We start from the raw sequence: 26,085 nt of genomic DNA on the forward strand, positions 1-26,085 counted from the left end.
AAACATCACTTACGCAATGTCTCGGTGTGGACAGCAACACTTAAGTGACGTTGTAGACGTTAAGTGAACGGATTCGTGATTTCACGGGGTTAAGTGGGAGAGAGAGGACTTTTCAGTCCTAACTTCGCCTCTGATGAAGCCAATTCTTTATTCACTTCATTGTCTGGCATGTCCATTATATCAGATTAGATAACACAAGGTCAGGCGTTGTGATAAGCCACTGATAAGAGGTGGCGTGATCACTAACCTCTTGTTAATAACTGAATACAGAATGTTACACTACATTGTAGCTGTAGTCAATGTTCAGCGAGGTGTACACAGAGAATGTTGACGTTTATATCGCATCAGACTGGATTACCATAATAATAATAACAACTAGTATTTTAATGTAAAAGTAAAATCCGTAGTCTAGTATACTAAATGAGTGAATACTATCATTACCAAACATTTTCCAGGTTTATAATACAAGTTCAGGGGCGTACCAAGCTGTGAGCAGGAGAGGGGGTAGCCATCCCCTCGAAAAACAAAATAATTTGATGGTTATAAAGTAATAATACTATACAAAGTTAGAGGTTTTATCCATTTACTACTAAATCAAATAATATTTAGCGTTAAATATAATAAGAGAAAATTACAATGTACTTCTTTTATTAATATGAACATGTCAATCCCTTGAGCTACAACCCACAGTTTTATCTTCAGCTGTTTTTAATTGGGCCTAATTAAACAATTACCCAAGTTCCCAACTTTAATCAGTGCTTTACGTCTCCAAAAGATAAGATTTTTATATTTCTTGATAGTTCCACGGATTCCTTATAATTGCTGCTATTAAACATAAAATATCATTTTACTTGGCGTAAACTGGAAGTAAATATTTGTGAACATAATTTTCAAGAAAATGTTAAGAAACAAATGTTGTAATGTATATCCAAACCTGCGATATACACATAACTCTGTATAAAACCAAATAAACGTGCATACTTTTTTTCAAATTTTTAATTTTTTTTTTTTTTTTATTTTTAAAGTAAGAAATTCCTTTTTGTAACTTCATAGCTATACAGTCTGAAACTGAAATTCCTTGCAAAACAAAGTGGTATATAACACGTTACTTCGGTTATTATTTAATTATAAATCATACTAGGAGACTCCAAAACCTCATAAAACATGTGCTTTTCAAAAAATGTTATGAACGGTCGGAAAGTTAAATTGTACATCAATCGAAAGCCTATGAGTTGTTTTTAATCTTAATCGTATTTGGATTTTCTTCGTCGTATTTCAAGCTGACCATCTGGTTTTGCCAGACGAAAATTTGTTGTTAACTTTTAAGCAGCGCAGTTGTTTGTTTGTAAATAAATAATATTGTTTTTTGTTCGGAAGATTTTTTTCGAATTGACCAGTTTTATCATTCACTGCTGATTATAATACTTCAAAACGGGTGAGCCTTGTAGATCACGTGGATAATCGTGACATGCAAATTGAATCCAGAATGATTTACTATGTTGAGTTTGAAGTATAATATTGTTGCATTCTGTTTTCTTTTTTATTATTTTTTAAAATATAAAACTTGCATATTAACTGTTCTAAATCAGCTAACTTTACCAAGAAAAGTACAAAAACTGATCCACGAGTAGATTTTACTTTGGTTATTTCATTGTGTTAATTAGCAACTAAAATTGGTATAAATTTTCCACTTTGCTCTTCTCTGTAAACATAAAAATGATTTCCATTTTTATTTCTCTCAATCTTATATATATATATATATATATATATATATATATATATATACACAAAAGATTTTTTATAGAAGGAAGATCTTTATACAAAGGGACCCTGTAAAATCTTCAAAGATCTGTGCACACTATAGAATTTCTAAGAGTGTTCCAGGGTTTAAAAGAGGTGTAATTTCTCAATAGTCCCCAATTCTTATTTTATGCTTCTCCCCTAACCCCGTATTCAAATCTTTTTGTATGTATGTAGTAAAAGGACTGGTAATAAAATGTAATAGATGCAACACTGCCCCGGGCAGTCTGGCGGTTCGCGCGTTCGAACGAGCAGGTGCCAAACGAGCAGGTTCCGACCGGTAAAATGATAAAACCTGTTAGATTTAATGTGTTCAAAATTAAACGTTTAAAATTAGTTGTAGATTACAAAACTACATGCCCAAGTTAATGACTAAGAGCTCCCCATAACATGGCCAATGTTCAATGTTTTTAACCACCTGGTCAAGAGTAATATTTAAGACGGCAATTCACTAACATTTATGTTTATACCATTAAAATTATGTTTTTTAATTATGACTTTCCAAAGTTATTTTTTTATCCCCCAAAAAAAGACAGCATTTTTCGTTGTTATCAACACAAAACTGGAAGTTATTGTGTTCCTAATGAAATAATAATAAATAAGTTCAATATTCCAAACTTGAGTATCTACTGTATATAGAGACCAGTATGTCCAATGTTCCTTCATCATCAATATGTTAAATTTTAAAAGTGTATTTTTGTAAACAGGCCTTCCACCGTCAAATGTTCTTCTCAAATGTGTCCAAATGTGAAATGAATAGAGAGTTCGATACGCGATTAAAATTGTATTCGATTAAATAATGAATTGACACTTGTGATGTGACGATTATGTAATGAGTCTGAGAATATTTAGTTTGGAATAAGTGAACAGATCGAGACTGAAGCCGTAATACAGCAATTTAACTCTCGTGGCCGGGTCGCGACAACGGCATTTCAGGATCCTGTTGTCCTTCTGGCAAGGCCGTGCCTGGGCGTCGTAATCACCAACTGAGAACAGACCAATCAATTAATTGTCTGACAATCCCGGACCCCGCCATCTACTCAGGATCTTTCACCTCTTCTGACCGTTATACCCAAGCTCTCTTCCTTTTATATCATTAAACTTGTGTAGGTTTGGTGCGTCGTAATCACCAACTGAGAACAGACCAATCAATTAATTGTCTGACAATCCCGGACCCCGCCATCTACTCAGGATCTTTCACCTCTTCTGACCGTTATACCCAAGCTCTCTTTCTTTATAAAATTAAACTTGTGTAGGTTTGGTGCGTCGTAATCACCAACTGAGAACAGACCAATCAATTAATTGTCTGACAATCCCGGACCCCGCCATCTACTCAGGATCTTTCACCTCTTCTGACCGTTATACCCAAGCTCTCTTCTATTATAACATTAAACTTGTGTATATTTTGTACGTCGTAATCACCAACTGAGAACAGACCAATCAATTAATTGTCTGACAATCCCGGACCCCGCCATCTACTCAGGATCTTTCACCTCTTCTGACCGTTATACCCAAGCTCTCTTCCTTTATAACACTAAACTTGTGTATGTTTTGTACGTCGTAATCAACTGAGAACAGACCAATTAATTAATTGTCTGTTAAAGAGCTGTCAATATTTCCTCGATAAAATTATAGGGAAATTGAGTCAGAAAAATAGGTCTATCAGCTGAGGGTAATTATAGGTTTCTTTTTACTCTTTCCTGTTTTTCATATTTTTTCCAAAAGTATCCTCCTTTGTCATAATTCTTCTGATTTCTCTCGGCCTTGTTAAGAATTGTACATCTTTTTACGCATCTCGTTATTGAAATATTTTCCCCGTTTACTGATTGATCACAATGTTCTGCGCAGTTAATTTAATTCTTTGGTCTTGGCCATTTTATCTGTAGGTGTTGTCCGTTGTTTTATATTTCTGTAACAATTAATTTGTCATTAACCAAGAAAATGTTGATTTACGTACAAACTAGTCAAGAAAATGCTATTTTGCGTACAAAAACTACGGACAATTTGTACAATGAGAGTTCTATTAATTTTTTGATTGTGTAACACTATTGAACGGGGTTCGCGAGGTGTGCGGGCATCTACTCCACGGTACGGTATTAGGAAAAAAGATTTAATTGGGTATCTTTTTTCTTTAATTGGGGGGCCGAATTTAAATCAGAGCTGCCGATAAGTTATGACCTGGTCTTTATTAGATATTTTTTAACTATCCGTTATTTTAACTTTTTTATTATTGTTTTATTTATTTCAGTTCTCCAAGTTATCTATTTATAATTTCTTTTTTTTATTTTGTCTTGCTATGTTTGTATTAATTTTACTCAGGTTAAGTATTGTTTCGCGTGAAAAGAATAGGTCTTGGGTACAATAGCATATGTTGGGTACACTGTGTATGCGTTTATTTCTCTATGGGTTGTTTTTCTGTTCTTGGGTAGGACGATTGATTCTCGTGTAGGCGTAGCAGTCAGATAAGGTAGTATTAGTAGTTCTTTTTCTTAACCGTTACCACGGCGTCCATCATGTATATATTCCAGTGGCAGACTAACTTAAAAGCAAACAAAATTATTTCCGAAATTATACAATGTGTCTCTTGGAGAGTTTTTAGTTCACAAAACGCCTTTGGGTTGGCAGGTGCACACTCTGTACTCATCGTTGTTGACTAGGTAGTATTTAGACGACCTACAATCCGCCTACGGAGAGGAGAGCGCCCTTTGTCTAGCTTTTTCCATCTGCTCGTCTGTTTGGCACGTCCTACAGGGCCATGGCCAAATATATCCGTTATCTTCCCATATGATAAGATCAAAGACCTTATCTATGAAATCTTAGATAAGAAAATACTCTAATAATTAGTAGTTTATATAATTTATCAGTTTTATTAAATTTCACCATGAATAATATTTGCATATTATGGTAAATAGTTATTTTTAGATTTGTGTCAATAAATATGCTAATTTTAAATAAAACGCCATATTCTTCTGATTTTACCTCTTATAGCTTATGTACAACAAAAAGCAGCTTTGAACTTAAAGAAAAATATATTTTATACACGTCTTGGCGTTAAAGGAAGATTACAGAATTAATTGGCGGCGTGCAAAGGGTTAAAAGTAACGTATATGCTGGGTAATATATGGGTTACTTGGATATAATAGTCCTTTGGGTAGGACGATCAGTCGTCAGGTAGAGATGTGGTCCCTGGGTAAATACCCACTGGGAAGGTAAATATAAACTTTATTTACTCAATGGTCTTTTATTTAAATACCGAAAAAGGGTAATTTTAGTTTGTCATTTTAATACAACACTATGATTAAAACATTTATTTGATGTCTTATATGACAGTTAGAAACAATATTTATCCTTCAAAACTACAATAAATGTAAGTACTGATGTGTATTCTGGTATACATGGGTATTTATAAATTTAGCACCGCTGTTATTTGTTATTTTACATAGGGCTTAAATTAGAGTATTTGTACTTTTTTAATAATATTTCAGTATAACTACCAATGTATTTTGAATTGTTTGATAATTTCTTTTCAATATTAGATTACAACCAGTGTCCTGAAAAACATCTACAATGTGTAGCAACAATATGTACATTAGGAGACTACTGTACTAGTCATTTTGATTTTAGCTCCATAAGAACAATGTTAAACTAAGTTTTAGTGATGGAATTATGAAAGATGTCTCGTTTTAAATACATGGTTAAAACGCATCAAAAATGTGTCAATTAAAAAAAATGTATTGCCTATTCATAAGAAAACCTCTCAAACATTTTTGTACTTAAACGTTTAAAGGTCTCTTATTCATTCTATAAGAACAACTAAAAAACATTAACATGCGTATTTTGTCTTTAAAACGAGACATCTCGCATAAATTGTATGACCAAAAAACAAGAGCATGAAGGTGTTTTAAATTTCAGATTGCCCTTATGAAATTACGCTACAGACGTCTACTGTAAACCTAGGCTGAATAAAGCCAACTATTTTTAATCTAGGAACTTCATTTATTAAAAGAAATCCAATATTTAAAGTTGAATTCCCCCAATATACAATATATTAAATAGGACGATCGTCCAACTGGAATATATCGGTACAGAACAGAATTGTTATAAACAGACAGCATCAGTATCCGCAGGCAGCCAACATTAAATTGTGCGCAAAAGCTGTGCGTGCTTTATCCGCAGGTAGGAAGGTGGGATCACTTTCATTGGCAGTATTTATAAGTTGGCAGCGACGCGACGCGCACATCCAGCGACAACATCTCAGTTTGCTGTATCCGCAGGCAGCCAACATTAAATTGTGCGCACAAGCTGTGCGTGCTTTATCCGCAGGTAGGAAGGTGGGATCACTTTCATTGGCAGTATTTATAAGTTGGCAGCGACGCGACGCGCACATCCAGCGACAACATCTCAGTTTGCTGTATCCGCAGGCAGCCAACATTAAATTGTGCGCACAAGCTGTGCGTGCTTTATCCGCAGGTAGGAAGGTGGGATCACTTTCATTGGCAGTATTTATAAGTTGGAAGCGACGCGACGCGCACATCCAGCGACAGCATCTCAGTTTGCTGTGTCCGCAGGCAGCTAACATTAAATTGTGCGCACAAGCTGTGCGTCAACTTTCATACTTACGTAATCATAAGTGGCGGATGTAACTTGCTTGGGTCCATAAGCTCAACAATAATTGCGTCTCCCCCCCCCCCCAAACAAAAACCTTTTATGAGTTTCGTGAAAATCCCTTTACCAAAATATGACAAAGAAAATCCTCAACTTTTCTTGCTTTCTTTGATAATTCTCTAATAACGTCACCAAAGCTAAAGACAGGTAGTATTTCTGCATTTGTATTGATGCCAGTCATGGTTGACAATCTTGCATCTGTGGTTGAATTACGGAGATCCACAACCACATCCACGTTGCAGCAAAAAGTTATCAGTTGTTGTCGCTTAATTTAAGCTATTTTACGTTTGGATTAAATGCCTTAATATGAACAAAATATTCTCTAAGATCTGAAGCGAGGTCATCCTGCATTCTGTCGAATATGGCAATATCATTACCATCACCTCATTCGTCATGAAGTTTTTCACTTTTTTGCCTTTCAAAGTCTAGATCATAGGCGGCTGCCTTTCTTTTGCACAACTCCGTGCCCTTTGTCTTATAATGATCAAACATTTCTCATACGGATCTGTATAAATTGAACGAGAAGTAAAGCTATTTCTATTCTTTCCGAGAGTTAACTCAAGACTTTTTGATGGTCAGGATTCTGGATTTTCCTGCGGGTTTTCATATCTATAGGGCTTTATAAAACTCCCAATAATGAAGCACTCTTGTGCCAGCTATTTGGTAACCCATCTTGTTATATTCAGTCTGATATTTTTTTCTTGAATTAACTGCTTTTACCTTAATCTAGATCACTGACCATCTTGGGGTTGATGCGCTAAAATAAACATACAACTTGACGCTCGGGTCAGTCATGTTAGTTGACATCTATGGACGAACCTGACAGTGTCGGTTTTACTGTTAGGAACCGTCTACGCGCAAGCCTTTAGACGTATGTGGTTTCATGTCGGAATAGTTTTTTTCGTCATAAGTTTTAATATTTTATTCGTGTGTTCTGATTATTTATTAGTTCATGATTGTGATTATGTGTTTTTATAATGGCAGGACCTGTTGAAGAAGGTCTAGTTTTAAGTTGGATAAATGCTCCAGAAGACAATAATGACTAGATTAACAGCCTATAAATATGAAAAATGCTGAAGATCCATATGTAGAGAACCCACTCCATCAACTGTACACAAATGCAACACATGCATTGTCACCGTAGACGAGTAATCCAGACAGACTCAGTCATATTGAAATGCAAGTTACACATGTTAGTGACGTCATAAAATTATTTGTAATAAACTTGATTTTTATTTAAATATTTGATAATAAATACGTTTTTCAGTACGTCTACTATTTTTTTACATATATACAATTGTAACATCATTAATATTTATAAAAAAACATTCAAACCACTAAGACAAAGTGAGATAGAAAGGAAAACATCGTTTTAATGGTGAACAACGTAATATTAAGCGATAAATTTGGCAGATGTCAAATGTTAGATGCCAGCTATACACGAGCCTACAGGCGTGAATCGAGTGGACAAGCCTGATGGCGGGTTAATCTGCACTAATTTCCAAAACAGTGTTGATTGATAAACTTTTCTCATTGCGGAACTTACCGCCAGCCAAGCACAGGTCCATTTGTGAACATACCGCACCTCAGCTCAGGGTGGGGGTCGAGAGATATCAAGAAGACGATGATGTGTCATCAGTATTGAGTCGCAGGAGTGATAAGTATCCGGTACCGTTCTGTGGTAGTCCACCAGAGTTAGTCCCGTAATAGAATTCTCCTCACAGAACTAGCGAAATGCTGAAAATCCTCGGCAATAAGACCCTTCCGTCCGGAGAGTCGTCGGCACACAGGATCCAGCTCGAGGGACCCTTTTTGCCACGTCCACACAAGAGGCTCGTATTCAGTTCTGAACAGCCGACACAGGTTGGTGTATCTTAAGAGTCTATCAGCCTTACAGCTTATATTGACGCTAGTAACTCTTGCTTGAAGAAAGCAGTTAGCTACATATGTGCTCACCAGATTCGAAGACCTAGTCTGCCAATTTAGCGACAGTATGGTTTCCCATTCTTGAGAACATAACGAATCTTTCCACAGCACGGCCATTACTAACTATACAGCGAACAATAAAAGTTAATTGGTCACGGTACGTTATGTCGGCGGTTGAATCAGCACATTGAATAGCAGTTGCTTTCTTCTACTTCTCGACAACTGTCGAAGCAATCTTATTAAACATCATTTCAATAAACTCATTACGTGCTGTTTTTGACAAATAACTTATCTTTCCCTGACCAGGATGTCCATGATTTTATCTGGCTTTTTAAAAGGTCGTCGTACTCAGATATGAACCCGAGAATCAAAGTTGCCGTTAGCTAAAGATCCAAAGACTCAAGAAACTTGCCAATAGTCTACTACGTTTATATACTGTTGGTGAAGAACAGAATCCATGTTTACTAAGTACTTTGTTTATCATAACGCAAGACTGTATTAATGCTCAGAAACGTCTCTCATGGCGTGAACATTTATGAGTATTTTCCCAATCATTATAACCTTGAACATAAGATAATTTACATAAGAACCTGTATGGAAAAGTTTGCACGGGACGCAATACAACAGTATTTAGTGCTTGAATGTTTTAACCACTCTCTTTTGTTGTTGTCCGTTTTGAAAGCGGGAAAACAACGTAGTTTTGTTGGCATACCTGGATAAATACGTTTAGATTTGGAAAAGTCAAAGTCAGATATTTTTGATAAGAGTTGTGGCAGGTTTTTATAATATTATCATTTAGATAGTTGTTTAAATTACTCCTAAATGTGGCTCCATAAATCAAAACCAGTTTATTTATCTTCTACTTCTACTAAAATCGTAGGACTATTGAGTAACGTAGCTGAATCTGAAAATTCAGTTTAAGTAAAGGAAGTAACAATACAGTTAGGCTACTATTTAAAGTAAGGCTTTCAGAATTTCCAGTACGGTCACTTTGTGTCAACACTTTCTGATCCACAACCACCGCAGTATTTTTATGATATCTAGTTTGTAAAACAGACGAACTATCAAAGAACTTATTTAACTTTGCAAGTATTTTTTAGAGATTTCAAATGATCATCGTCTTTAGCGTTTCACAAGTTACGTGTGTATGCTCCACTGGCAGTGTGTGTAATGTTTGATTACTCACGTGCAGTTCTACTGCAAGCAAATGTTTAATAATCGTTCACAGTCACACTAGTGTCACAAGTCCAACAAAAACACTCACCAGTAACTAACAACACTTGTGTAACGTACTTTTTATAATAATCGAGCCTGGATTTATTATGATTGTACAATAACCTAACCTCAAAATAATCAACTGTTTTTGAGGTGAACGCACTGACTAGTGCAGGAGCCCGCCACGGCACACTACACCGCACTAGTCACTGTAAACACTGACGAGCAAGCACCGCAGTAGGCCGTAGTTAACTGATCAGACCTGGTGGTCCTATTTGTCAATCCGCCACTGTTAATCATCCTTACTTCGTGGTGCCAACCTTTGTGGTTGTATTCTTATTGGGGCATTTATTTGCTAACTTCTGGGTTTTGTAATGTAAAAGTTTTAAAGGCTGTATAATTTTTAAGTCAGTCACCGATTCGTCCCAGGTCAACAGTAACAGAAGGCCAATTAATTTATTTATGTACGCTCCCCCTTGTTCTTCGGTACACTTTGTTACAGTATTGTGCGAACTAATGTGAACAGAGGTCGAAATTCAGTTTTCATAAGTTGGCACACCTGCTGTGCATATTCTGTCAGCTGTTTTGTTCAAGAAAACAATATAACCTTAACCTTACTAACATATTGTTCTGTGAAACACCTGCTTTGTGTTACATTAGTATTATATTTCGTTAATCTTAGGTTATGTATGCACGTTTGTGTTATTTTCATTGATTTTGTGAAAACTGTGCAATCGAGTTTAGCTGTTTATTGATATGGACATAATACTTAGAAAGAAAAAGAGAAAGGATCATAACACAGAGAGTATACACCAATGACTCAGAGAGACATTACAAAGGAGTGTTGTGTAAGTTTGGGAGCTGTAAACAAAATAATTAAACATAAAGGGAAACAGGGTCCGTAGAAGTGCAGCGGAAAGAAAAATGTGGAAGAAAATGGAAGACTACTCTTCGAGATGAAGCTTTTCTTTTGCGTGATAGCAAACTTCATCCCTGAAAAACAAGTTATGACCTCCAGCAAGATTTAGAAAAGGCTGGAGTACAAATTCACGACTCAACGGTACACAAACGACTCTTAGAAGGAAATAGAAGAGCCGTGAGACCGCAGAGGAAAAAACTGCTGAGAGCGCCTATGATGAAAAAACGACGAAATTGGGCAAAAATACGCTCACTGAACCGCAGAAGATTGGAGAAAACTGTTATCGTCTGATGAGACACACTTCCTTGTGCAGGACCAGCGATCAAAATTCGTTCGAAAGGTAGTCAATGAATCAGTTTCTGCTAGGTATTTAAACCAAACAGTTAAACAACCCACAAAGATGATGTTCTGGGGCTGTTTTTCATACTCAGGAAGTGGCACTCTTATTCCTATTAAAGGTATGATTAACAGTTAAAAGTACATCACAGTTTACAGTACAGTATCGCCGGGGCAACGATTTAGCTATAGAGCTTGACAAAGTCCAGGCCGAAAGGACTGCAATTGTTCAGTTCCATGCCACGTATCAAAGACTATGATAAATACTTCAAGGATAATAATATTACCCTTCTGCATTGGCCTGGGAATTCACCTGATTTTAATCCTATTGAGAATTTGTGGGCAATATGTGCAGGGCTAGACTGCAAAAAAATACACTGTACGACAAAAGAAAAACTGGTGGAAGCTGTGATTAAGGTATGGTTTAGAGATGAACCAATCACAAACAATTGCAAAAAACTGCAAAAAACTTGACGATTCCATGCCAAGAAGAGTCCAGGAAGCCATAAAAGTAAAAGGGGGACATATTCCATACTAATTAATAGTAATAATCTCGTGTAAGTGTACCTGAATGTAGCTTTGGCCTAAATAAATCAAATTTACAAATTAATTGATCTTGTTCACATTAATTCCCACAAAACTAGAAAACTACAGTACATATAGTTGGCTGTATCCTTCATGCACACATGCCATCAGTAACAAAACACGAGTTGCATCTAAAAATGAAGACATATTACAATTTCAGGTAAAAATATAATTGTCTAGTGCCAGTTTAATTATTTTGTACAAGTTTACGTAGACCGTCACGTGAGAGTAGACCAGTACCTAAACCATTGACAAGCGCTGAAACTGATAAAACAAACTAACCTTTAGGAGAACTGTGGATGTTCCAAGCGAGAAACATGTCACTGTACGAATCAACTCATATCTGGACAACAATCAAAGCTATTATGTGTGAGATAGCAGCGTTCGGTTGGCCGTCATGCCGTAACAGCTGTGCAACCAAACACTTGTATAGCGTTCCAGTGTGTGTGTGTGTGTGTGGCACCACACTGTAGCAACAGCCACACAATTACAACATATAACCAGTAGACACAACCATAGTAACCAAAATAGATTGTGGACAATCGCACACGGACACTGGAGTCTTTTAACGATCTGCTCTGAAAAGAGATAAAACAGAAAAGGAAGCTTATCACCCACATCCCTATACAGGCCATGAGAAGAGCGAGTCGGTTAGCCTTGACAATCTCACACAAACAGGATAGTCCTGCCGTGGCGTGTGTTGCGAGAAGAGATAAAACTGAATATCTGTGTATATGAAGAGCGAACGAATCGGTTAGCCTTGACAATCTCACACAAACAGGATAGTCCTGCCGTGGCGTGTGTTGCGAGAAGAGATAAAACTGAATATCTGTGTATATGAAGAGCGAACGAATCGGTTAGCCTTGACAATCTCACACAAACAGGATAGTCCTGCCGTGGCGTGTGTTGCGAGAAGAGATAAAACGGAATATCTGTACATGAAGAGCGAACGAATCGGTTAGCCTTGACAAACAGGACATACAAACAGGATAGTCCTGTCGTGGCGTGTGATGTAAGAGATAAAATAGAACATCTGCACACTAGAGCGAGTCAGTCAGTCTTGTACAGTTGTTGCCTGATTTGAGAAGAGAGAACGTTAATGTGTGTACTAACTGCACTGTACATGTTCTAGTAATTACCATACAATATTGTGACGAATGCTGTCACCTCTCCCATGTATGAAACACAGAAACCACTCAACGTTTAGTCTTAGCTTAACCTAACACAGTTAATAATGTAGATTCCCACAATCCATTTACCAATTATATAGTTTAGAAAGCATTGTATGTTGTGTTAAAATGACAATACTATAGCTACAAAATTTCAGTAAAAAAATATCTAGAAATATCAAATATTACTTTTTAACGGCTAATATGTATTAGGATTTTTATAACAATTCTGTTATCTAAATACATTGATTACTCCATTTAAAATAAGTTCCACTTGCTTACATTTATCATACATTGATTACTAACCGAATGAATTTGTAAAACTAATTAAGTTTTACAATTTCATTCGGGAAAAAACATTTTATCTATAGTATATGGATCAATTAACTTAATGCTTTTAAAACTTTTCTCATCGAAAATGTACAGGGTGTGGTCAAAACAAACCAAAAAGTTCCTATAAATGTATGTCCTAAAATGCATCGTTTTCCGTCTGTCCATCTGTTTGTGTATTTTACATTAACATTTTTTTCTAAACAACCATTAAAGGTAGAAAGTTGAAATTTTCAACTTATACCAATCGAGTAAACATCGTCAATGTTTAAAAAATTGAAAATTTTCAGTCAACAAAATTCAAAGCGGCGGTTTGTTAAAATCTTTGATGATGAATCTGTTAAAAACTACTTCCTATGTAGAAAACATTTTTCGCGCCAGACACGAGTACCATGTTTACGGCGCTACAGATGACACTATGTGTTCTGTGGTACGTAGATTGAAATCGATTGTTAGTGTCCAGCGTTGGTTTCGAGTTACGTTTCGAGGTCAAAATTCGCCAGATGATAAAGCAATTAGTCGCTAGTTTTGTGACACTGGAAGTGTGTTAAAAGAACAATCACTGGCATTTTTGTGGGCATGAAATCTCAATGTTTTATGAATAACAACGTGGACTGTCGATTTGGGTATAACTGAAGACTTCTCGGACAATCGATTTTTCTCGGGCTGCTCGATTTTGTCATCACTTGTTTTTGGTCGGCCAGTCAACTGTTATACTGGTTTCTCAAACTCAAATTACAAAGTAAATAAACAAACGTGTTCATTAGATTACACCTGTGGACTACGAAACAACATGACGTAAGGTTACTCATACGTGTCAGATTATTTAGTTTTAACAGTTCGAATTGTCCGAACGATCGTTACGTCTCGCAGAGAAGTCATTCTGTTTGAATGTTTGATCGGAGAACTAAAGGGATTTCCACCAGCCGTCGTCCTGCCAATGCCGTTCTGGAGACGTAAACTGATATGCGAGATGGATTCTGATTGTGTTTAAACTGGTAAGTACAGTTGCGAGAGAACACAAATACTGTCGCAAGTACTTGGTTGATGCGGGAGTCAATAGGCTACGAAGTTTGTTCACACGCGGCCGTGATGTATCGGCAATGGTTATAATTGAAATTTTAATGACCGACATTTCAGCAGTTCCTGTGTACAACTGTCCGACACTAGCGCTCGTCAGTGCTCTTGCACCCGATTAGACGATTTTTAATGTCGGACACAAAACTTGCGCAACGTTTTGCCAGTGTACACTCAGCTAGTTCACTCGAGGTTTTGATGTCATCGTGATATCAAAACTTTCTTTGTTTTAACCTAAGTAATCTGACAATCGGAACATGGGTTTGACAAAAATGGTTCATACACCAAACCGAGGCAGCGGTCGCGAAACGAGCGATAGCGATGGGCGGTGACTTAAATGTTTGTATTTGCACATACGGAGAACGAACGCTCGACGCTGGCCACGGCAGACGTGAACGGCAGGGCGGTACCACACAGTGACGATAATTCCCAGCCGCCAACTCCTTGCAAGAAATTGTTGTCCTGCCACTCAACTCTCAGCTCATTCTCTCATTGCTGTGCATTATGTCAGACCCAACGCCCCGCCCCTTTCTTGTCATTACTTGTCGTCACAAATTCACATTTTTATCCAAAAGGTATCTCACCAAGTCTGGTCAAAACTTCAACTGACATTCTGGCCAGGAAAACAGATTGCACCTCTTATTTTAAACCGTCAACGTATGACAATATTCACCGAACGGAACTCGATTGTACGACTGTAGGTCCACGCCTAATAAATTTTGACGAGGGTGGCTGACGTCACGTTTCTGCAGGGTAGTACAGTTAGTCTACGACGACACCAGTGGACTAGCGATCCTACTTTCGTTTACCACGGAACTCTAAATCTGTTTATAAGGTGAACACTGTACATTATAAAACTGTGAAATCTTACACACGTCTTTTCAAAATGCTATTTTAATTGCCTCAAGATTAAGAAGAATTGGACGACTTTGTCCAGGGACCCCATTTCGGTAACTGAATAAAACAACCAAAGACATCGCTTGTATCGCGGCCACTGCCACTCTGCCGATTTACCGGCTTACCGTTCGTATAGTGGCCGAGACCAGAGACGATCGATCGGCCGACTTCAATTGTCCAATGAATTGTTACACATTTCGGAAGGCTTGCTACGACACTGGGGTTCAACTAAACAAGATAAACTCCAATGTTCCAGTGAAGGCAACCTTGGATCAACCGGCGTCAGATGGGGCTCGTAAACATGTCACTCGATCTTCATCCACAGTTTCATGGACCACGTTACATAAAATACGTTTCGAGATAACCTTGATCCTTCAAGGCCAGTCAAATTATTTCTTGATTTCATAGATTCTTAGAAACAGAAAAACTGTTTCTGAGATTTTCCCGGTTCGACCTGTTTGTCTTTCATGGCCAAAACAAGAAAAGCTTAGAATCTACATCTACCCATGGTATACGGTTTATTTTGGTTTTAAAACAGCATTGAACATTAAATTTTGAAAAGAACTATCTACTGTGTGTCAACTTACACCTTTTTTGCTACTTGTAGGGTTAATGAACAAAATTGAATGATTGCATATAACGTACTCCAGATTTGGATGACTTACTTTGACATCGTGTGATATCATACTTGCATTGGCTGAAGGAATAAAAATGAAGGGAATGGGCACTAACACAAGTCTATGAACCTTTCGCCCTATAACAACAATTTGTGGAATCAAGTAACCAAACAAAAAATGTACCAGACACAAAGTACAATCTTTGTGATTGCAGATAAAACCATAAAGGAGTCTGACTATGGTATTGAAAAAATAATAATTTACAGAAAACTTACATAATTTCTAGAGTGAACCATGTAGATAGGATCATAAAGTGAACAGATAATGTAAAACAAGAACATACTTCACAAAAAAGAAAAGTACAAAGACTGTGAATGGCTTGCAAAGCAGGTGTAGCATCCAAGGTACATTTAGACAATGATTAAATAAATTGAAGAAGCCAAAATTATAAATAAAATTTGTATTAGCTTATACATGGTACTTTAAAGTATGGCAAAAATACAAGTATTGTTTTAAATTATTACTTTTTTTACCATACTTTCTTATGAGGAATCACGTTAAATACTTTAAGCTAATCTGTTCAAAACAAATAAATTTTTAAAATGTTTGATTTATTTCACTTCTTCAATTTTGTAACTAGGATGCTACAGTAAGAATACATGTTTGTTGTTTCAGGGAAGTAAACTAATCATTAGTATTAATATATGTAATTGTGACATATGTGCTTGTCACGTAAAAACTATTCTGTCAAGTGTACATTGGTGTTGAAATCTGGCATGGAAAGTGAAATAGAATGTAACTCAAATATGTCTACTTTTCTTAAATTATCAAAAATAACTCTGACTTCAAGATTGCTCTAAATCGGCTTAAAATAAATTCATGTTACAGAAATTCTGGTTAAAAGTTAACTTACAATCCACTTTTGTTTCAACTTTGCCACATTTCTAATAAATACAGAACATCCAATACATGAAGTTGTTCCACTAAAAGAACATATATCTATGTCCACCATAGAACTAGCAGTCAGTTTTTCCTCAGGTGGCAGGCCATTTTTGAGCGTTTTGTAACCGTACTTTAAAACTTTTGTATAAAATGCACTTTTACTATAAACCTGTATGTGTAATAGATTTTTAATCAGGAAAACGTAGAGTTAATTATGGTATACAAACATTGTGTATAAACCATAAAAAATGACTAAACTATATTTGTTTTTGTTTTTTCAAAATTTGTGGAATTGGCCCTGGTAAAGTGTGATAATATTATAAATATTAGAATCTGAGATAGCCATTGTATTCTTTATCTTATATAGTTTCAGAAAATATATAATGGTATCCAGGTTCTCTAGAAGATAAATTATATATATATATATATATATATATATATATATATATATATATATATATATAGCACAAACCACAAATAGAACACAAAAGGCTAAATTTGTTACTACGGGTGTGTGGTAATATTTTTTATAAATAAAAAAAATAATTCTTACACTAATTGTTTCCAAAATATATAAAAATGTAGAGGATTATATTCACTACAAAGCAATAAATACATTAATAACCAATTACTTTTTTTAAGCGATAGGACGTACATAAATTTGTTAGTATGGATAGGATTATTTTTTTAATAAAAAAATATGTTCGCACTATATATTTCCAAAATGCATCTTAGTATAGCCTAAAACAAAGCGATAAACCAACATTATAAACCACACCCCTAATATATAACTAATTTTCAAAATGGCTAGATGAAGATAATATATGATGTCTCTGTGACATCACTGTTGCCAAAACAACAAAATAAATTTAACCATTGAAATCAGCTTTTCTTTCTGTTTGAAATAGTGGTGGTAGTGTTGTTTTAGGTGCTATAAGAACTGTCAAAACACATGCTTGTCAGATCTTGTACCATCTTTGCCACTTGTAAAACGATTTGGACAGCATTACAATGTCGATTGCCAGTTCAAGGGTTAAACTATACAACATTCCAGATAAACACAACACAGCTCGACTCAACATTTGCTTATTAATAGTTCGCTTAAGTATGACCTTTTTCCCTTTATATTTACAAGTAAAGTAAATAACAAACCACGCTAGCTTCATAACGCTAACCGTGTAATAAAATGAAAAATCCTTGAAACCAATGTTGATGTACATAACCCTACATCTCCTGATCGAGAATTGAAGGCCTGTCTTAAATAGAGCTATGTGCTCAAACATTTTGTCATTACACATGAGACTTTAAATTTTAAATTTTACATACAATTTAACGGGTTTATAAGCTTAAACTATGACTCATTGGCTAGCACCTGTCTCTAGATGGCAGCGAAGTTAAGCGGTTTTTTATTTTATTTTATTTGGTTGATGAGTTCATGATGAGCCACTGGGATTTAAGAAAAATACTGAATATGAGGTAGTGAACTTTTAGTGGAACAACTTTGTATGATGCAGGACAATGGCTAAGGTTCAAACTTAGAATACACTTTTAGTAAAGACCAAAAGCGTTGCTATTGTACTACGTTAAAACTGTACGTACTTTTCAGCGTGTCAGTACTTGCTATTGTAGTGTTCTCATGTGTAGCAAAGTCAACATTGCAGAGTAGGCTATGCTGTAACAGTGATATTTAGGGCACACCTGACATTCAGCTAGACAGGTTCTTGGAATACTACTTTCTCTTCGATTATTTGTAGACAATATGCATCAAACCCCTCCAATTAACTAAATTCCTAACCAATTTGAAGAATTCTTTAGATATTAGTTTGCTATCTTCAAAATCTTTGTCAATGTACTTTCTTCTCTTTGGTATCATTTTTGTAAATCATGGTTTTCTCTCATTAACTGCACACATTACATGTTTAATTTTGTTGTTACATTTAGAAAATAAGCAAATTAGTTGGCATTTATTTATTTAAAGCACAGATAATTCTACTTTTTAAATTAGGACACAGACTACTACTCTTTATTTGGATCCAAGAAGGACCTATGTACTAAAATTCAAGTCTATGACCTTCTCATCCAGAGTTAACACAAACAGACTGACAGACATCTTATATTTGTGAGCAACTTTAAATGGCTACATTGATAAAAATTATTTATCTTAATTTATTTATTATACATAACAGCAAACAATGTATATATAGTTGCACTATTATAACGTTAGTGTATATAATGGTTGTATTATCCTTATATATTTTTGTTAGCGTTACTTTGTTAAGTAGTCTATTGCTATATATTTATGAAACTGTTACTTTGTTATATAGTTTATTCTGTTATGTTTTTACGTTACTGTTACATTATTTTATAGCATGTTATTATTATTCTGTTATTTGTTTTTAAGTTATAGCTGTGTTGTAATGCTGGTGGCTACTGAAGTTTTTTGGCAACTTAACACAAATTGAATTGCTGTATTTTTTCCAAATATAATTATATTTACTGGCCTAATCTGCCTCAGGGCCCTTTAATAACAGAGGGCATTCATACTAAAGATTAAATGAGAGGGTACTATTTGATGTTTCTAGAGCTTATATTTATTTATTTAGTTATGTTATCTTTCTGACATACATAAACTAATGTAGTAGTAATTTTTTTTTCTCAATTGTCCAATTGTTATTTATGAAATGTCGGGTTTGTTTTGTTTTGCACATTATATTAGTATAACATAGGATTATATGATATGTTTTGTTATTAATTTGTTTCTAAATTATTTAGATACACCTGTACACAGTTTAGTTTTTGAATGTACGGTTGTCCATTGTGCTTTCAGAGAGCAGAGTCTTTAATTCCTAGGTTTCAAACTTCACTAAAAAAATCCTTTAACCCTCCATCAGGCGCTTAAAATTAGAAACACCATCAGGCGCTCACGGAGGTTTCCTCCAGGTTAGCGAATAATGGATATCATAGTCGTTTAAACTGTTTTTATTTGTTTAAATATTCATACTCATTTAACTACAATGTAATATATTCATTTCAATGTAAATAAAAATTACTCTCTTATGTAATGAATTTTCCAATTAAGAAATTCAAAATCTTAAAAAATGTTATTGTACAATAACAACATGATTTATTTTAAGGAATAATGCAATTAATTGTAAAAATGTTTTACCTACTGTAATAATATATGGAAATTTACTTAGTTTTTAACTTCTTACAAAAACAACTTACTTCAATTCTTGAGATATTATAAAATTGTAATGTCAATTATTACTCTAAAATTTAAATTTATTCTTTACTAAAAATTTTTTTAAACACTACACAAAGTTTCAAAACATTTTCCTTCTGGTTCTTATAACGACAATGTTCACTCCATAAACAGTACTGAAATGTTCCCTAGCACACGGTTACTGATACTGACAAGTCTCTCGTCTTCATTCTCCATTTCACAAAATTCAAATAAAATATCGTAAAACTTAAAAAGAAACCATCACAGGTCACACATTTAGGCGCACACGGATTATTACTCCATAAACACTAAACACTATAAGGCGCTCACAGAGATTTCGTCCAAGTACTACAAACACAACATCGGGCGCTCACGGAGGAATCGTCCAGTCTCGCACGGAAGTAGACCTCATACTGACAGATTTTGAAAAAAATAAGCGGGAGGCTATTGTTTCGCTTCTTCAAAAGATGCTCGTGAAGTACACTGCGGGAAACGACTGCCAACATCAGAAAAGTAGTACTTTTTTTAATAATAAAAAATACACGGAGGAAAACTCCGTTTAGCGCCCGATGGAGGGTTAATGTAAAATCCTTCATGGATATCTAGAATTAGGTATGCACTTTGCACAGTGGTTTTGTAGGTAAGATATTATAATTGCTAGAGTATGATAGATTAAAACAAACTCACCAGGATACGTATCACACCACATTAATTTGACATACAAATAGAATAAATGCACTTCACACAAAGACAATAAGAATACACATCTACAATAAGCACAATAGACAAAGAGGGGACAGGTGTTTTGTGGAGACTAACAACACGAAGACACATATAACGACAATGGAATTAATAAAATTAACACACTATCTTATATTTTTATTTCATATTAGATCGAGTATTGTAGATTTTGTAAGACATCTGCCGGCTGCATCACACTCTTTGCCCGGACCTAACCTTAACAAGTAATTGATGCATGTGGTCGCCTGTATAGGACTGGGCAGTACAGTGGGAGAAATGTCATCTGCCAACGGACGAGCATGAGTTTTTTTTTTTTGTACGAATAAATGTAACTGGGAAAATAGTAAAGATAAATGTAACTCATATATGTATTTTTGAAATAGTTTAATAGTAGAGTAGATTGAAATTTAAAATACTCATGATTATTTTTTAAATATAATTTAAGAGAAATATATTAAAAAGCCCAGAAAACGTTACAGTAGTATTATGCCAGCTAAATAATTGCATACAGAGTATATATTTAACTGTTACAAATAATTTCGTTCCCACACACATCTTTATCGCGCTTGGGTACTGTGTTATATGACAAAAGATTTTTTCAAATAAATGATTTTGACTACTGATTACAATAAGTGTTGTGGGGTGATATGACGAGGAACACACAGAAAAAAAGAGTGGTACTACTGTGGTATGGTGCCATCGTGTGTATGCATTACAAGGTCAAACAATCATTGACAATATCATAATAAAGCTATGGGCAGTCAAGCAAGACAATTTACTCTTTTACAAATTTCAAAATAACTCTACAGTCACAATTTTTTCCGACCATTAATATGGTTCTATTTTACAAATTAAAATTTGATTTGATAGCTTTTAAGTGTTTGTATCTGAATAGCACGGTTGGATCATTCCATAAAAAATCTCCCACCTCTCTAGTTCGATTAGGAGAAAAGCAATGGTGATTTCAAAATATGTCGGTTCCTGTTTTTTTGGTGGATTTTGAGAAACTTTACAAAGCTATAACTTTGAAACCATCTGAAATATTTGGTGGAACATTGGCAATCTTCCTAATCTATATAAGGACTACCTTCTTACCAAATTTCATAAAATTCTGAAATGGTCAAGTAAATTATTTATTTTAATGTGTTGATTTCATACAGAATGACCCGGTTCACAAATTGACTGAGACAGATTGAGGGCAGTCCGTCTCAGATTGCCAGTGAAGGTGTTAAGCTAATGACTTAATCTAATGACATGGGGGTCATTGTCCTTTTGAGGAACAATCTTTAATATTAGTAAAATACACTCAATTGTCGTTTATCTTATCAATAAACCAATTAAAATTTATTGTATTGAATAAACCAATTAAAATTGAACATTATATTCAAAAGAAATAGCTTTAATTAAAAAAAGTTATAAGCGGGTTTTATTTACAATGCCCCACTCTATGTTTCTATTTATGAACTTCAAATATCATTCAGTACAAAAATCCTGCATCAACAAATATTAAATGTTATAGAAGTAAAAGATTTAAAACCCACCTACAATTGTGTTTTAAAAATAAAAATGTATTATTCAACAACACTTATACAAAGAAAATGTTCCATAGAATTCTCACCTTATGAGTGTTACGACAGCTATAAAAAGAAAATTAGAGGACATTAACCTAAAGAAGAATGACAACTAAATAGTTCTGTTTACTATGTTACAGGGGAATATTTGCTATTAATTACATTAATCAAAATTGTTTCTTTTGAACAATACTTTAGTAATGGTGAGTATTTTTATTCAATATCAAGTCTTACTTAAATAAAAACACAGCTTTAATTCAATAATTATTTTATGATAAAATTCACAAACTACATTACAGCTTTATTAACATCTTCCCAGCATCCTCCGAACTATAAGATGTATGTTTTAGAATAGCAAGTTATTTTTATCCAATTCTCAGAGTGTTGTCAATTAAAAGTAACACTCATGAATAAAATTTAGGGTTCTGATATTCTTTACTTTCAATGGTAAATACAGCACTAATTTATGTTGTAATACATTTTAATTACAGGTTTCAGCTGCTATTTTGAATTTTTGATATAAAATCCAGACTTCATAAAAAACACTTTAACAATAATTTACATCACAGGTAATAAAGAAATGCAAGCTGAAAGCACAGAGGTAAAGGTACTGGGAAAAAAACTACATTCCGATGCAGAGAACGTGTAACATCAATCTAACATAATATTTAAAACAAGAAAATTGAAATAACTGACACTTGTGAGCATGGCCTTTATAAAAATGTAACTTGTTACCAAGGTCTCAGAAAAAAAAATTGGTTAAGCGTCCATAATTATATAGCATGCTTGAAAAGTCCCGGAAAGGTTTAATAATTTTTTTAACCATTTCTTGTAAAGCAATGAGACTTGGTATATCAATATTACCCACAAAAATCTAATTTTTTATGTGACTGTCAGGCTTTTATCTAATAAGTGGACAGCCCACACGGAGTCAGAATAAAATCTTAAATTTGAATGTACGTTGAGATGCATATCAAATTAAAGGTCTTTTTTAGTAGAATACAACGCAACAAACCGGACCTCAAAAGGTTACCGTATCCAAAATGGCAGTCTTAAAGTTTCTTAATATATCCTTAGGTATTTGCAGAGTTTCTTCATTTATACATGAATTAGTTCTTGTGTGTTGGTAACAATGATCACAACAATGGGATTTCCAAGATAGTGTATTATTCTTGAAAAGTCATTAGCCTTTATACCCCTGTTAGTAAGTGAAAGTTGTTGATGGCATTCCTACTGTCATTTCAACATTAAAGTGATTCATTATTTATCTTATCAAATCTGATTGTAGAATACATTCTCAGGCATGGAATTTTATATTCTTTAAATGTTGCACAGTTGATCTTTGTGAAGCAAGTGAAGATTTGTACAATTTAAATTGGTTTTAAACGTATATTTTATCAGCACTGACTTAAGACTGTGAAAGAAGTGGTAAACCTAAAACTACTACAAATAAAGATAAATCCTTAGATGTGTTACAAAGTTTTGTCAAAACCTTAACACACATTAACAACAGCTACAGCAACTTTTCACAGTATAAGCCAATTTTCAGTGTTAAAATTTAAAACAAAACCACTATTATCCTTATAAGGTGAAATTGCTACAGGAGCTTTCTGAAGACAATTTTGATAGAAGAGTCAAATTCTGTAAAACAGAGATGAGTAGGTGTGTACAGGAAATAAATTTCTAATCTAAGACAGTATTTTCAAACAAAGCTACTTTTCATCATCTCGGAGATGTAAGTAGGTATAACTACCATTACTCGAGCAATAACAATCCTCAATGGATGACAAATACCCATATATATAAAACTCCAAATAGTGAACATGTAGGCTGGGATAGTTGGAAATCGTATTGTAGGACCCTTTTGTAATCAATGAAAATTTGAATGGGGGTTTGATATGAATTGATGTTGAGAGATACAATTATACTGGCTTTACATACTGTGTTAGGTTAAAGTTATAACACAAGTGTGTTATCAAGAGGATGGAACACCACCTCATTGTGCACTGAAAGTAGATGAGCTGTACAGGGAGTTTCCTAATCGTTGGACAGGATGAAGGGGAGCAATTGAGCGCCCACCTAAATCACCAGATTTTAAACCCTTTAGATTTATTTTAGTGGGGTTATTTAAAACAAAGGGTTTACATAACTAAGCCTGTCAACGCATAAGAACTAATTCATCGCATCAATGAAGAAACTCTGTAAATACCCCCAGATGTGTTAAGAAACTTTAAAAACACACTGCCATTTTGAATAGGGTAAACCTTTTTAAGTCCGGTTTGCAGCATTGTGTTCTAATAAAAATATCTTTAAAATGATGCAAGTGTTGACATAATTTCAATGCAGAGGGATACTACCTATCCTGCCTACAGGAGTAGCATCTTAACCTATGCTCTAATTTAACATTTTCTTATGACTCCTTGTGGACCATCCCTTTGATGAGATAAAACTCTAACAATTATATAAAAAATTCAAGTTTTACCATTTAGACACTAAGCCTCATTACTTTACAAGAAAAAATTATTAAACCATTCCGGGACTTTTTAAGCACAAGTGTATGTACCTATAATGCCCCATGAAAAAATTGAAAAAACTGAAATTTGAGAACATCACCTTTATAAAAATGTAACTCGTGACCAGGGCCTTAAGACAGGTGTAGTAGGCCCAAATAAACTATTGATCGGGCTCCCGAAATTGTATGTGTAAGAATGCTCTCTGAATAAATTGTGTCAAATGATTTTTTTTAAGTCAAAATGAAAAAATACATTTCAATTTATGGTCATACCTCATTTATTTTCTATATAGCTGTATATTTTTATTGTTTACAATATTTATTTATAACTCCAAAACTGTTTGAGTGCTAGAATGAGAATTTTACTAGTTGCTAATACTAAATTGGAACTGCTGTAATATCAATACTTCTGATATTGAATAAAATTATTTTTGGTAATATAATTGTGTGTAAATGTAAATATTTTGCAAAATTTCAACTCGTTTCTATGAACCATTGTAGATCTATTTTATTGGCCTACCAGATTATATGGAGAGTTTGTATTGTTAGTACAGGAAAATCTTATTTATCACTAACAAACAACCTAAAGTTATATAATACATTGAAGCTAAAATAAAAGAACATTAATTTTATTGCAGACTTATGCAATTAATGGTTTAACAAACACAATACTAAAAGAAATACATTTGATAACACCTTTTTTTACTTTCCTTTTTTAGGGCTATTAACTTATAGGGCAAGAAACTTATATTGCACTTAGTCCTATAAGAACCTTAGTGCTGCTTCCGGAGTGACAGAATATTCAGGATGGGTAGGTTAGGAGGGTAGGGGCCGCCTCCTGTCGAGATTCATATGGAAGAATTAGGGCACTAATCTCATGTCTAAAATCATGTCTCCCCGGAAGAAGGGAGGCCAGCTCTGAACCAGCCTCTCCAGTCAAAGCAGGCAGGGGGTGGCACACCCTTGTTGAGGCTAGCAAGATCCTCTGATACTTAGGGAATGAACCGCACCACCTCCAACAGTCATCTCCCGCAGTAGACTAGACCTATCGAATTACCCTTGCACTCCAAAATCTCGACATCTGCGGTTAGTGATGTACCGTTCTTTTTTCCATGAGGTTGCCCAGATTTAAGTGACACATCGGTTTTTGCTGTGCCTAGTGGTAGGTTCAATTGGAAGGTATAAACCAGCCAGAAGTGATCCCTGCTGGGTGATTGATAAGAAATTAGGATAAAAATTTAAATAAGCTCATTGGTACTTACGTATTAACGCCACAACATCAAACATTTAGTAAAGAGAAATTGTTAAAAAGATAATGGCCTCCAGATAATTCTAAAGTACCATTAATAGTTTTCTAGATATAAACAGCTGAACTATAACTTTAAATACTTACAACGTTATTCGCTTTGACATATTGATTTTGTATAATTTTGTAGTTTATATCTAGTCATAAGTATTAACGCCATTGTAGCAAAAATTCTGCAGTTCTAAATGGAGAAATAAGAGACATATGGGGACAATGAGACATCATTTGGAATCTTAATTATCAGAGTACATGTG

General features: G+C 34.6%; 1 protein-coding gene across 3 annotated transcripts in view; it reads right to left on the minus strand.

Annotated features, from left to right (window-relative positions):
* LOC124358005 (la-related protein 1) overlaps positions 1-26,085 on the minus strand; it is a 124,878-nt gene that overhangs the window by 93,119 nt on the left and 5,674 nt on the right. Inside the window, exon 1 of one of the 3 annotated variants that reach the window (XM_046810218.1) lies at positions 11,729-11,764. The exons of the other annotated variants lie outside the window; for them this stretch is intronic. The gene's annotated coding sequence lies outside the window, so the exon portion shown is untranslated. Of the gene's footprint in view, positions 1-11,728; positions 11,765-26,085 lie in introns of those variants that run through there. 3 annotated transcript variants of the gene reach the window in all.

This window comes from Homalodisca vitripennis, chromosome 3 (genome assembly GCF_021130785.1).
Source record: "Homalodisca vitripennis isolate AUS2020 chromosome 3, UT_GWSS_2.1, whole genome shotgun sequence".
NCBI lineage: Eukaryota > Metazoa > Arthropoda > Insecta > Hemiptera > Cicadellidae > Homalodisca > Homalodisca vitripennis.